Here is a 16,199-nt window from a genome sequence, read left to right as displayed (position 1 = left end):
GTTGTAAAAACATCAGCACCAAATCCGGAGCTACCTGTAACTAAAGGAGGCCTCTAAAAAGGAGTAATCATGTAATCTGTTAAAAAAAGCAGCTAAATCTCCTTTAAATCACACCATATCTTCAAGTGAAGACACACTGATTAATGTAGTCCAAGATACACTATATCTGCTAGATCAGGGGGCATTGCTGTGAAGGTTTAGTTGAACAAATTGACCCCAGAACTTATTTTTAAGCTTGGTATTTATTCTATCAGTTCTTTTGCCGAACTGCTACATTACGGAGATGTAAAAAAGCCAATGCCAATTAGTGGGACAAACACAAAAACACATATATATGCTTATACACACACACACACATACACAGGTACAAAACAAGATAGAAACAAATAGTACTTGAGCACCAAAGGTAGAGTAAAATGCTATTGTATTAAAACCTCCCTCTCCTCACAAACTGTCACTCAGGGATCCACATGACCGTTTGTGAGACAGTAGTAATAATACAGAATAAAGAAATTTTGTAAATTGTGAATAATATATTATATTTTATAGACACCATTTCAACATATATATGTAACAGGCTTCCACACATTTACCATCTATCAAATTCCCTCTCAAAACATTGGCTATTCCCTCTCAAAACCTGGGGCTATGGTAGACATTTTCCCAAGGTGCTGCACAATGGGATTGAACCCAAAACTCTTAAGTGTGTGGTTAAAAAGCAAAGTGAACTTCTTAACCTCATAACCATGCCGGCACCTCTGCAGATTTTCATTTTATCAATGTTCTGTAAACATAGCGCTCTTTTATTATTATAGACATTATGTATATGTATACATATATGTGTATGTTTGTGTGTCTGTCTGTCCACCTCCATTACTTGACAACTAATGTCAGTGTGTTTACGTCCTCATAACTTAGTGGTTTGGCAAAAGAGACCAATAGAATAAGTACTAGGCTTGCAAAGAATAAGTCCTGGGGTCAAATTGACTAAAGGCAGTGCTCTAGCATGGCCACAGTCAAATGACTGAAACAAGTAGAAAAGAAAAAGTATTACCTAATATGCCGTAGTACTCCAGTTTTAAAATATAGCCTCAACATTTCTGCTTGATTTGTTATTTCTCTATCCTTCCCCCCCTCTACCATCATTGTCTGTGCCCATCTCTCAGGTTGTTACATTGCTTTCTTTTCCTCTCCTTCACCTTCTCTCCTCCCTCCCTCCCTAGACCATTTAAATTTTCCACTTTGCTTAACATTCATTTAAAAAAATACTATTATTTGCCAGCATCTGCTTTTTTTTATAAATACAACAATTATTTATATAGAGAAATCTGAACCACAAGAAAAATATTCATTTTTTTCTTTTCATTTCTTTTTTTCTTTCAAAATTCTCTTTTATTCTTCATCTTTGGGTTTCTTTTCTTTCTTCTTTTTTTTTTTTTTTTTGCTATATAACATAGTTATTCACTTTTCTACTGAATGCTATCACTTTATTCCAACATATCTCATAGAAACTTGTAAATTCTGAATTATCTGCTAGTATCTTCTTACTACATAAACTCTTTCGACAAATGCAAACTGTTTTGGACACAATTCAAGTTGGTTCATGGCAATAACAAGTGACTTAGTCATACTAAAACTTTCAGAATGCCTCAGAAGTAGCCAACAATTTAATGTTGAATGGGTGGTGGCAGATAAATAAAAAACTAAACAACAAAGAAAAAGAAAATTAAAAAAGAATAAACGAAATTGGTTTTATTTCTTTGCGTTCTTCACTGACATTTTATATATTTTTAAAATGAGAAAAAAAATTGAAGGATCTTCTATCAGTTTTAACTATGATGTTTGTCTTTTTCAAGTGTAAAATCAATTTGGCAAAGTTGTTAGATCTTTGGATAAAATGTCTCTCAGTGTTCGTTCCAGCTTCTTGTATTCTGAGTTCCAATCTCTCAATGGCCTACTTGGGTGAAAGAGATAATCCATCACTCAAATACCACCACCTGCTACTTAGGGTTCCTTTTGTAGAATCTGCCTTGTTGCAAACATTCGGGACCAAATTTCCAGAGTGAGAATACTTCCCTCCCTCCCTCCTTTTTGTCTCTGAGACCCCGTAAAGGGTCATAGGCCTACCCTCTTGATCAAAATAGCAAACAAGAAAGAAACCTTTTTATTGAATTATAGTTTAAGGTGGTTGAATATTCCACAGATACTTGTACCCTTAACCCTTTAGCATTTAAACCAGCCATATCTGGCCAAAATATTCTACCTGCTTTATGTCCAAACTGGTCAAATCTGGTCTCTCACATCTACCCTACAATGTCTTTCTAAAAATAATCACATCATCAAAATCTTGAAGCTACAAGATGATTTATAATCAATTCAAAACAATATGAATAAATGCGAATAATAGTTTGTTTGACAAGAGTAATCTGAAAGCTAAAGTGTTAATGCAATTCCTCAGTGTGTGACTGAGTTTGTGACAAAGCCGATGTCTACCTGATGAGTTTCTACACTGTTTATGAATAAGGGAGCTTGCTGCACAAGTGGCAGCAGCATGCTCATGCACTATCTGTCTTTGCTGTCAACTCTCCCATTGACTGATAGCAGGTGTCATTAACATTCATTCAGCTATAGCTACCTCATCTACTTCAAGAGGAACTCTGAGATCAGAGCAATGGTTCGCATGCTTGTTCAATAGAGCAGTGATGTAAGGCTACCTCTAAATGATAATGGCTGAAGGCCTCTAAGCGGGAACTGTAGTCAGACCCATGTTGTTTTCCAAAGGAATCTCAGCCTCAAGGTGCTTGTCTTAGCTTGGCACACACCTGCTGTGTCCATGTGACAAGCAGCAGTGTTGCCAGTGGAATTATCATTCTGGAGCGGTGCCCCTTCCAGCTTTTAGTTTTAGTGTCAGAGCTTGCGTCAATCTAAGTTGGTGACAGAAGACATTTATCCAGAGTGCCTAACAGTGGGACTGAACCCAGAGCTTTATAATTGCAAAGCAAACTTCTTAATCCATTGCTTATGCCTGTGCTCTTCAACATAGCTGCATGCGCGTGTGTGTGTACACACACACACACACACACACACACACACACACACACACACACACACACACACACACGGGTATTTATAAAAATGTTAAATTACATTAGATTTGATCATAAGATATACAGTTACACATGCATACAGGCTTGCTGGTAAGAGCAAGTGTATACCATCTACTACAAGTGTACACATGCATTGGCACAAAATACGCCCACCTCTAAGCACTAGAAAAAGCATGTGTGTTTATGTGTATATGTGTGTGTATAAATATTATATACATGTATGTATGTATCTATCTATATATCTATATATATATATATATATATATATATATATATTCTACAAATTCACACGCATGCACACAATGAAACACACCCATAAGAGAGGGAGAGAGAGAGGAAGACAGAAAAAGTGAGAGGGCATAGAGAGAAGAATACACTCTGCTATTGACTCAAATACTTGCACCAAGTTATATACAAAAGCTCTGTGTTACTTGGTAGCTTTGTATAATATATAGTTATAGTTATTTTTGCAGTATGTTGCTATTTAATAAGGAACTCTCTGACCGTGTTTATTCTATGAAGAATAATTATTTCCTCATGACTTCATTTACTTATTGTTAATATCTTCTCAATATATCAGACCTTGAGAGAAAATAGAACATTGACTCTGTGTCTTTTCATAATAGTCATCTGGTTATATTGCAGAATGATCTCTTCAATCAATAGTAAATTTTGATAATATAATAGTGTGAGGGTAGGTATGGTAGATCGCCAGACTAAATAATAAATGTCTTGCAGGATTTAGTTTCGTCCCCAATTTTTTAATATTATTTATTTATTTATTTTGTTTTTGTTCTCACTTTTACAAACCACAAATTTCTTACACACTGGGTAAATCCGCTCCCATTTACAACCACATACTGTGATGATGTAAATGCATTATATGAATGTGTATGTATGTGTATGCACACATAGGTATACATGCATGTGTATACATACATATATTAGTTTTATTAAAACGGAAGCTGAAAGTTTTAATAAAAAGAGCCATATCTTCTACAACATGAATTGAGCACTCCTTTCTCATTCGTCCAATATTAAGCGACAAACACGCTTGCCTCTCTCTCCCTCCCTCTCCCTCCCTCCCTCTCTCTCTCTCTCTCCCTCATATATATATATATATATATATATATATATATATAATGTATGCATATTATATTGACACATGTATATGTATATGTATATATACATATATATATGTATACATGTGTATATATATGTGTGTGTGTATGTGTATATATATATATATATACATGTGTATATATATATATATATATATATATATATATATATATATATATATACATACATACGTGTATGTATATATATATGTATACGTGTATGTGTGTGTATGTATATATATGTGTGTTTATATATATACAGATAAGGAAATTATTTTATTCTTAAACGCAAGATAATGTTAATAATATAGCATGAACAGGATAAATTATCCATATTTTGCAGAAAAACCTTTTCGCAGCTGTTTATGTGCATGGTTGTATTTAATTACTCAAATGTGCAGATAAATTTATAGGGATTCCTTAGTTAAATACAAGGTCACACATTTTAAGAGAGTAAACAGGCGATAAAATCAACCATCTCTATTCCTTGTAGTTGACTGGTACTTTATCCATTTCCCATATAAGGATGAAGGCAAAATTGACCTCACTATGATCCAAATTCAAAACACATTTTTTATACTCATACCCAGGAGTAGTTAAGATGATTACATCAACCCCAGTGCTCAACTAGTACTTATTTTATTGAGCCTGAAAAGATAAAAGGCAACGTTGACTTTGACAGAATTTGAACTCAGAACGTAAGGATGGATGAAATACTGCTAAGCATTTCTCCCAGCATGCTAACGATTCTGCCACACCAATAAGCGATTGTTATTGTTAGTCAAAATATGTTGTTCATTGTTTAGTGCCCTGGTCTATTCTGATTGAACTGACCAGTAGTCAAAGGCTCTCCACCCATGCCTATCATCTCCTTCTCTCAAGTATATCTACTAGGTCTACATGATTCAGTGTACCCCTATTTTTTGAGGCAGTAGGATGTAAGTTGAAGTAGATTTGATTGCTACTTTTAGCAGATAAATGGACCCCCTAAAGGCTCTTTCATTAATTCATAGAAGCTATTGTTAGTGAAAACATACATAATGGAGTGAATGAAGTTTTTGCAAATGGAATCTACAAAACTAATTTTGATTCCTCTTTGGAACATCTCTCCAGGCATAATTTTTCACATGTAATTACATACATTGGTATACACACAGTTTCTACATCTTTCATTCATTTCACTTATGTCTGTTCCCTTTCTCATCATCATCAGCACCATCATTGTCATCACCTTATTTCTACCATCACCACCAACACTTTTTTTTTTATCTTGTCATTTTCCATATCAGGATTTTTTTTTTTTAATATGCTATCAGAAGTGAGTCAGGTGAGTCACTTTGACCACAACAGTTGCCATGGAAACTCTGCAATGATGTGATAACATGTAAATTGAGAACATGCGAAACAAGTTTTGGCTTCATGGCAAAATGTCTTTCTTTTTTTTTAATTTCATTTTCACCAAATACAATGTTTAAATGATGCAGTAACCGAATGATTATTGATGATGCATTGTGTTATTGGTGTTGTTGAGTCTTTGGTCAACCCTTACATAGCAGACCTATGATAGAACATGTTTCACATGTAATCACCCTATCCAAATTTAATATATCTAGGACTACATTATATTGTATTCTTCAATGAGTTCAACTCTTGAGCGTTCAGATTACTCTGCCAATGCAATGCTTATTTATTCACAATTTTGAATTAATCCAGCATTATTTCATAGCTTTGGGATTTTGATAGTGTGATTGTTTATTTTTAGAATGACATTGTAGGGTAGGTGTGAGAGGCCAGATCTAACCAGTTTGAGCCAGATATGGCCAGTTCGGGTGCTAACAGGTTAAGTGCAAGGGTTTGCCATGGAAATCAACTGTAAGTAATGTTTTGATGTTTACCTGAAACCTCCTGGCATCTGGTTTGCAGAGCTTTTGATTAGCAGCACTTGCACAAGCAAGTTGTATGCAAGTCTTTGTGTTAATCTCACACTTTGATATCACTTCTCGTTCTTTGAAGTGGTAAAGTCTCATTTTGGTATCATTACCCACACTAAAGTTATGAACTGGCAGAATTGTTGGCACGAGCTGGCAGAAACGTTAGCATGCCGGGCGAAATGCTTAGCGGTATTTCGTCTGCTACTGTGTTCTGAGTTCAAATTCCGCCGAGATCGACTTTGCCTTTCATCCTTTCGGGGTCGATTAAATAAGTACCAGTTGTGCACTGGGGTTGATGTAATTGACTTAATCTCTTTGTCTGTCCCTGTTTGTCCCCTCTATGTTTAGCTCCTGGTGGGCAATAAAGAAATAAGAATTGTTAGCACATTGGACAAAATGCTTTGCAGCATTTTGTCTGTATTTACATTCACAGTTCAAATTTTGCCAAGGGCAACTTTGCCTTTTATCCTTCAGGGTTGATGAAATAAGTACCAGTTGTGTACTGGGGGTCAGTGAAATCAACTAGCTGTCTTCCTTGAAATTTCAGGTCTTGTGCCTATAGTAAAAAGGATATTGTTACCCTCACTTTGACATGGCAAGATCTCACTTGAACCCTTTAGTTACTATATTTCATCGAAATATATCACCTTCATCTCAATTACTTTTGAAAATGATGAAGAATTTATTAAAATATCTCTGTCATTTAGCTGGTGTTTGGAGCAAAAATTAGCATAAAATTTTGATGAAAGCTTTTAATTTAAATCACCTTAAAACCGCAAGTTTGTATCCTAGATCTAGAGATTGTCTCAGGCATGTTTGTATCAAAAGAGTTAAAAGAGACACTCATTTAGAATTATAGATACCCCCAAAAAATAACAACTACTAATTTGATGTTCCTTATGTTGAACAGTAGTTTCTCCTCTTATCAGTTTAATGTCAGTAGCTCATTATCACTGGATTATTATTTATCAATTAGCTGTCTCATTAAGCATTTGCCATTTTGTACTAGGCTCTCAGAATGTGATTGCAGGATGTCAACTATAGCCTAGATCTTATAACATTAATTTCTGACTTTGTGATCTAGAATTAGGTTATGTTCATAATTGCTCCTTATTAACTCTTTAATAGAGAAATAAGACACTATAATAAATGTGTGTTTGTGTAAGTTGAGACAGTCTGAAGAGTAGTAAATAAAATGCATTGCAGATTAGTTGGCAGTAGGTAAACCTCAGAAAACTTGTGGTAGAAAACATTTATGACAACCCTGAAGACATTAGACTGTACTCCTTGCATATGAAAAGGGTACTGTAACCCTTTCATCATCTGACACAAGTTCCCCTCCTCAAATGCCCTGCCAGTGTTGGTGCCACATTAGAAGCATCCAGTCCACACTGTAATATGGTTGGTGTTTGGAAAGGCATCCAGCTGTAAAAATCGTGCCAAAACTAACCTCACCTGTACTAGTGCCATGTAAAAAGCACTGAGTCCACTCTGTGGGGCGGTTGGTGTTAGGAAGGGCATCCAACCATAAAATCCTTGCCAAAACAGGCTCAGTAACTTAAGGTAGTTTTTCTACCTGACTGCCTCCTGTCGACTGTCCTACCCATGCATGCATGGAAGATGAACTTAAATGATGATGATGATGATGAACACACTATTTATGCTCAGATAAAATATTGTAAATACAATATTTTTATAATGAAATGATTGGCATAAAAAGTGGAGGCCATGGTTGAATTCCAGCAATCTTACATCACTTGTAACTTGAAGGAGACTGTATCTGATGATAAGTAGATTTAAGTGGATTGGGCACCGTTGGTCTGAGTCTGAGTACTGATTCTCTGCTCCAATCATACTCATTAGCATAGAACTATTCACAAAATCATCCCAGCTCCTTGCCCACAGACATGGTGTCTCCTCACTCTGCCTGTTCCAAACACTACTTTGAACAACCACTACTGCTTCATGGGACCGACTGGTATTCTCATTTCTTCTCAAGTGTACTTGGTTCACTTGACTCCAGTTATTACTTATTATATGTTTATCCTTCCCTAGACCATCTCATGTAGCTTCACAAATCACTCAATCCAATCTTCATTCCTAAAACTTTGGCCTATCTGGAATATCCTCCCTGTCTACATTTTTTTCCTGCAGTTGTCCAAGAACATCAACCACCTTAATTTCTCTGAAATGGTATGCGGTTAAAAAGTTTACGTTGATCTTCCTTCAAATTCTCCCTATCAAATCTACTCATTAGTCTTTGGTCAGCCTATGGCCACATTAGAAGGTGCTTGCTTAAGGTGCCATGCAGTAGGTTTGAACACAGAACCATGTGGTTGAGAAGTGAACTTCTTAATGTGGGTAAAATTTCATCTGTGTGTGAGTATGTTCTCCTCCCTAGCCTTAAATTTATTAATTCCAGGAGTATGATACAAATAATGTTAACACTACATCAGCATGTACCGAGTTTAGCTTGTCTCTCTGTCATGAAGACAATGAAATATTTTCTAAATATTTTGCTTAATATTTGTCAAGATGGCTATTGGGAATGGCGGATAAATTTATGTAATGGTTTTAATAGGACTCACATCTTTATTAATAAACTAATATTTCTGACCTAGAACTGTTTCATTTGTTGTGGTCATTCAACACTACAATTTCATTTTTGAAGTGTAGGAGAATCATAGACAAAGAGGGAATTCCAAGAGCACTGATAGTGGTTAGTACAGCATTTAAAGTTGACATAATGAGTATGAGAAGAGGAGAGATCGTCATCATCATTTAATGTCTGCCTTCCATGCTAGCATGGGTGAGACGGTTTCACAAGAGCCGGACAGGCTGAAGCCTGCACCAGAATTCTGTGACTGTTTTGGCAGGATTTTTACAGATGGATGCCCTTCATTAACACCAACCACTCAGCAGAGTGGACTTAATGCTTTTTTTCATGGCATAAGGCAAGGTCAGTTTTGGTAAGGTTTTTACAGCTGGATGCCCTTCTGAACACCAACCAGTTTCCAGTGTGGACTGAGTGCTTTTAAGTGGCACCGGCATTGACAGGGTCACCAAATACTTGCAAGACAAAAAAAAAAAAAAAATCAACTTTCAAAAGGAGAGGAGGCATTGGAGGAGGTCATCTTGTGTTGGATGATGAAAAGGTGATAGTGAGACAGATACAGGTGTCTTGCCGTAGAGGAAGTACAAGGTTACCTGGCTGGAGAAAGATCAGGAATGAAGACAAAACAGCAAGATAGAGATGGTGGTAAAATGCCAGGCATTTGGAAAGTTATCAAGCTGTGAAAACTATGCCAGAGATGACACGAGAGTTTGACACAGCCCTACAGCTCATTGGTTCCCTGTCAAACCTTCCTACCCATGCTGGAAAGCAGACATTAAACGATGATGATGATCAGTTAAATTCTAGCTTATGTCAACTTAGCCTTTTATTCATCCAGGATACCATTCATAAACTGGAGTTGGTTCAGTCAATGATTTTATGCTAGTGTGAGAAAGCAATATCTGATATAACTTACCAATCAACTACACCAGTCTGAAACTGAACTTTGTTTTAAGATGTAATACTTTTCAACTGCGTTATTGTAATATTCATTATAGATTCTACTTTCAGCTGATAATTATTATATTTACATATTTCCCACCTTACCTCTTACCTGATTCTGCTTACTTTTGTCCTCTTGTTTTCTACACTCAGCCTTTCATTCAAATAATTCTATTTGAATTTGTTCTTTCCCAAAAGACTTTTCTATAGTTACTGCCAGATGGTGTTTTTATTTTTGTGGGGGTGAGGTATGGAAGCAGCAGGTAAGAAAGCAATGCAAATTTGATCCCCAGCTTTCTCTCCATGTGAAAGAAGGTTGAAGGCAACTATTGTTGGACTTATTAAAGACTCTTATTGAAAGCCTCATCAGTCTGATGCAACTCTTGAGCAGCCCCTTCCATTTCTGCCTTATTTGCATAGTAGACTTAGGGTGCAAGGTGTGTATTACGCTTCAGTCTTGGTTGGGTCCCTCGAAAGAGATATAGATTCTGAGTTACATTTTGCTTGAAGTAACTGTTACCTGATGCATTTAGTCAGCACAAAACTACTCCCCACTTTCTCATTGCTCTGGTCCCTTCCCCATGTCTTCACCTAGAACAGTGGTTTTCAACTGGGGTCCATATTAAGATTTGCAGGGGTCCATGCAACAAAATAGTAAATTGGGGATCCACAATAGTATTTTAATGGCCCCTGAAAAAATTTTGCTCTAGATGTAGGTATTGGTACATATTGCAAGAAACAGCTAAGTTTCTTTCTCTAACGTTTTACATAGTTCAACCTACACAAGTTAATTGTGTGAAAAACAAAATAGGAATTTTGGAAGAAGTTTCTATAAAACTAGTTTTTGAACATTATGTGACTATAGGGGTCCACCAGAATAGAATAGTAATCAAAGGGGTCCTCTGATAAAAAAAAAAAATGGTTGAGAATCCCTGACACAGAATATCAGTCCTAATATTTCACATCATCTAGTTTAGAGCACAAATTCTGCGAAAGACAGTTTTAAACTTGACCTGGTCTGTCTGTAATCAATGAATTAAGTACTAATAGTATATTGAATAGACAATATACTCATTTTAGTCAGAAAAAAGAAAGGTTAATTATGTAACTAATCAGAAGAAATCAATATTTCAAATATATCGGGGGAAAAAATTACCTTATCTCGTTATAGAATAAAACCTTTCCCACGAAGTCAATATTCCCAACGTATGTTAATAGGGAGGAGACAATGCTATGACAGTATTGTTGATGATAATGATGATGGTGGTGACGATGATGTAGGTTAAGAGATGCAGTGATGAAATTGATTTCTTGTTCAGCTGTAACATGTACTTCTCTTTTTTCCCTCTTTCCTTTCTTTCTCACTGTCAATCTACCTTCATGTTACTTGGGCTGTCAGACACTTTAGTCCAGTCTCTTAAGAGAATATACTCTGTCTGTCTCTTTCTCTCTCTGCACAAAGCCATTGTTATTATGGATGCTAATTGCTGGCTCTCACTAGTCACACAGGTTTCTTCCCTACCCTCCATCTTAAACATTCTCCTTAAAGATTAATGCTCACCGTGTCATATGTTTATTAATCCTTAAAATTACCTGGTTCCTCTTTAACATCTTATGATAATACTCACCACCACCTCCACTACTGCCATCATCACTATCACTATAAACAGGTTGTTGTCATTTTCATTCTTGTGTTTGTGTCTATTTCCTTCCGCCTCCAGTGTTTGTAAATGGTTGAATTAGTTTTTTTTTTGTGATTAATGGTTCAATTCTAATAGATGGGTTTTTGAAATCATATTTACTGTAATTCTGAAATTTTGTATATTTTCTGAACATTATTTAAACACTATTTAGAACTGATTGGTATTTAAGATTAGCAGAATCAGTAGAGCTTCCAACAAGTTGCCATGCTGTATTTAATTACTGCCCTTAATGTTCTAAATTCAGATCCTAGAAAATATTTTTGAAAATGTATATTTTAAAACAAATTTGTTCAATTTTATTGATAGTTGCTACTGAATTTGTTGTTGGTGGTGGTGTTAAGGCGATGAACTGGCAGAATCATTACCACACCAAACATAATTTTTAGTAGCATTTCATCTGTCTCCATGTTCTGAGTTCAAATTCTACCAAGGTTGACTTTGCTTTCCATCCTTTTGTACTGATGTTGATATAACTGACTAGCCCCACCCCACCCCCACCCCACCCCACCCCACCCCATAAAAATAATATCAGACCTTGTGCTTATAGTGGAAAATGTGGAGGCGCATAACTCAGTAGTCAGGGTGTTGGATTGTGGGTTCAATTCCTGGACCAGGTGGTGCATTGTGTTCTTGAGCAAAACTCTTCATTTCACATTGCTGCAGTCCACTCAGCTGGCGAAAATGAGTAATCCTGCGATGGGCCAACATCTCGTACAGGTGGGGAATATATATGCCCTGAAACTGGGAAACTGACCTTTATGAGTTGGTGTGACTTGAGAAGGTAACTTTACCCTACCTATTGTGGAAAGGATTATTATTATTATTATTATCATCATCATCATTATTATTATTGTTGTTGTTGTTGTTGTTGTAAAGGCAGTGAGCTGGCTGGATTTTTAGCACACCAGACAAAATGCTTAGGGGCATTTCGTTTATCCTTGCATTCTGAGTTCAAATTCTGCCAAGGTCAAATTTACCTTTCATCCTTTCGAAGTTGATGAAAAAATAAGCATCAGTGGAGTTCTGGGTCAATGTAATCAACTACCTCCACCGCCCAAGTTCCAGGTCTTGTGCCTGTAGTAAGAAAAGATTATTATTATTATCATTATTATTATTATTATTATTATTATTATTAATATTGTTTTTTAAAACAATGAATTTAGAAGAGACTCACTAATGTGTGTAATGCCTCACCGATGTTTATTTAGTGTGCTAGGTAAAGTGTATTGCTGCTGTTGTCACTGTTCTTTCTATGATTGTTTATTTCCAAAGTGGGTTCAATCAATAACCTTCTTCATTGACCATTATAATAGCTTGGGCATTGTTTTATTGAGCCTTAATTTCCCACTGCCCCTTCTACTGATTAATATTGGTTCTGACTCATTCTGGTAATCTACCCCCCTCTCTCTCTCTCTCTCTCTCTCTCATTGTCTTTGTCACCATTCCACTAACACCTACTTCCATGTCTCTCCTCCCACCACTATTGCTTCCCTTCAATATATATATATATATATATCTCCCCCACTCCTTTTCTGTAAGCATGCACTCATTCACAAATGTAAGATACACACACTTCACACTCTTTAGCAAACCTACATGTAATCCAAATACACTTGTACATTCTCACACATTTGCATATTAATACAGATGCATACACATAGATACACACCTACACGCACGCACACACACACACACACACACACACACACACACACACACACACACACACACACACACAGAGTCAAATAGTCTTCATGTTACTCAGATTTTTAAATTATTCAATCTTAGAATTTCTAAATTTCCTCCATTTTTTTCCTTAAGCATCATATCTATTATTATCTCACCCCTTTTCGAATTCTAGAAGTTGATACGGTTTGATACTGTTGCTAACCACTTCAATATTTCATTATATCAAGTGTGTGTAAAAGTAGAAATAGGAAAGGGCTCGAATTCAAGGAAGGTACTCTGAGTCAGTGGTATGAAATAAATGTTGGTAAAACATTTAATCTTTCTCTCTCTCTCTCTTTCCAGCCTTCTTACTCTACTGCCCCCCCCCCCATTGCTTTCTTTTTTTCTATTTTCTACATAGCCTCCTGTTCTATTATTTTATTATCCCCTCCTCTCAGTCTCCATCTTATGCCAAATCTAACTTCTCCCCCATCCTCTCTCTCTCTCTCACATCAGCCTGCCTCCATCACTACCCCCAGCCCCTTGGCAGTACACCTACTCACTGATTTTCCTTTTTTTTTTTTTGCCAAGGTCCTCTGACAATATTTCCATCTCTATTTATTTTTTGGCTCTTTCTCTTAACTTTTTTTCACCCCTTCCAGTGCCTACATCTGCTGGTTATTATTTAATTTGAAAGAACAAAGACAGAAGAGAGAAAAAAAAAATAAAAAGCAGTAACTAAGATGAGAGTCACCCCCCCCCCCCCCACCTTCACCACCACCTTTACCACCACCACCACCACCACCACTAACAACAACAACGTTACTCCATTATCTCACCCCAGTTCTCTCACTACCAAGAACAATCACTACACCACTTTCACCCTATTGGTGCCAATTCCACTAATACATAATCCGCAATCACCCATCCAACATCATTTAACAGATGGTTATAGTATCCTTATACTCATCCTATACCTTACAATTACCAACCTTTATTATTATTATTATTATTATTCAAAATTTGGGAGCTTCAGGCAGATTTCTACTGCGTTACCTGCTACACCCTCATGTTGCTGGGAGATGTGCAGCATTATGTGTTCTTTTTTGTTGTTGGGTATTATTATAATTATTATCATTATGATTAATGTTGTTGTTATTTGGAGGGGGCTATTTATCAATGCCAGAAAAATACCTGTGGCAGGACAGTATGTTGGGCTGCTCTGACTTAGGGAAGACTCAACTCCATGTAGACTTCAGAGATTAGCAACAACACCAAGAATGGACTTGTCTGTTCTTCAGAGATCTGTAGCAGGAAATAGCTAACACTCTTACTCATAGTTAACATTTTACTCCATGCTGTTACTATATATATATATATATATATATATATATATATATATATATATAAATAAAATGTGTGTGTTTGTATATACACATATAGACACGCACATAAGCATGTTACAGTGTGCATATGTCTACGTGTAATGTGTATTAATATATGTATATAGCTGTGTGTAGGTGTTTATCTCCACAAGAGAGACATGCATATAAACACAAATGTAATTATGTGTGTGTATGTGTATACACATGCATTTCGTCGTTTTTAACGTTGATTCTCCTTATATTTTTTCCCCTTGTTCAAACAAAATTGTTGCCAGATGCTCCTCTTTTCATATATTACTCCATATATATATATATATATATATATATATATATATATATTTATATATATATACATATATATATATATATATATATCGTTACTTTTCATAAAAAGCCTTTCCTTCTTTTTGATTTCCAATGTGCATTTTCTCTTATTTTTCTGCTTACTTTCCCCTTGCATTTCCGCGGGGGGTTAGGTGCAGGTGGGCCTTTTCTGTATATAGGCAACAATAAACCTACATACATTTAATCACTATTTTACATGGCTAACCAAATAGGTACTGCTCCAGATACCAGTGATATGGATTCCATAGTCCACTTAACATTGATCACACACACACACACACACACACACACACACACATATATAATTTTATATGTGTGTGGGAGGGCACATATAAATATATTCTGTATGCATAGATATTTTTCGGGGAAACATACCCACACACACAATATATATATATATATATATATATATAGACAGAGAGAGAGGAGGAGGAGAAAGAAAATTTGTGAGCCAGAGGTTAATTTTGGTGTATTAATGGAATTAGTGTGACAGCATGTATGATTTGTAAGAGACTTGGCTGTTATATCTAACAGGTCAAGCATGCTAGCAAGAGCTACAATATAGATGGTCCCCTGTTGGAATGCAGTCAGTATTTGCTGCTGCCATTCATGGAATGTCAGTCTTAGATATCATATGTTTATACTATATGACCTGAAATAAAACTTATTTCACAGTCAGACTAATCTCTCTCTCTCTCTCTCTCTCTCTCTCTCTCCCTCTCTCTCTCCCTCTCTCTCTCTCTCTCTCTCTCTCTCTCTCTCTCTCTCCCCTCTCTCTCTCTCTCTCTCTCTCTCTCTCTCTCTCTCTCTCTCTCTCTCTCTCTCTCTCTCTCTCTCTCTCTATTTGAAAACTTTTTTTTTATTTTTGCGATATTCTCTTTTTCTGTTATGATGCTATTTGTATTCAAGATGTTTTATAGGAATATAAATCAATCATAGTATTTAGCTAATATTCTATTTTCATCACCTCAGTTGGATTTGAATTCTGAATGTAAAGATCCATAAAGAAATACTGTAAAACATTTTGTCCAACATGTTCCTTAGTTTTGCAATGTTCGTTATTTTGTGTTTCAAAAGCAGGAGCCATTCTAGACCAGAGGTTCTCAATGGTGGTCCTTATGACCCTTGGGGATCCATACAAGATTTTATTGTTAAAATTTATGAACAATAAAATCAGTTATACTTCTACAATGCACAAAATATTAAAAATTTTTTGGTACATTTCCTAATAATAATTAATTATAAAAATGTAATGAGATTTTTTTAAACATCAAATAGCTATGAGGGCTCCATCTGAGTAAAATAAGAATCAAAGGTAAAAAATTGGTTGAGAATCATTGTTCTTTACTATGGATGTTTTTTTTTCGTGTGTTTTTAAGTGAC

At 35.9% G+C, this 16,199-nt stretch overlaps 1 protein-coding gene across 4 annotated transcripts in view; it reads left to right on the top strand.

Moving 5' to 3' along the window:
• Positions 1-16,199, top strand: part of LOC106882633 (tensin-3) — a 255,983-nt gene that overhangs the window by 134,088 nt on the left and 105,696 nt on the right. The gene's annotated exons all lie outside the window — the stretch shown is intronic.

This window comes from Octopus bimaculoides, chromosome 8 (genome assembly GCF_046866305.1).
Source record: "Octopus bimaculoides isolate indiv1 chromosome 8, ASM4686630v1, whole genome shotgun sequence".
In the NCBI taxonomy this organism is placed as follows: Eukaryota; Metazoa; Mollusca; class Cephalopoda; order Octopoda; family Octopodidae; genus Octopus; species Octopus bimaculoides.
The sequence above is the reverse complement of the archived record's forward strand: the minus strand, read 5'-3'. Positions and strand labels throughout refer to the sequence as shown.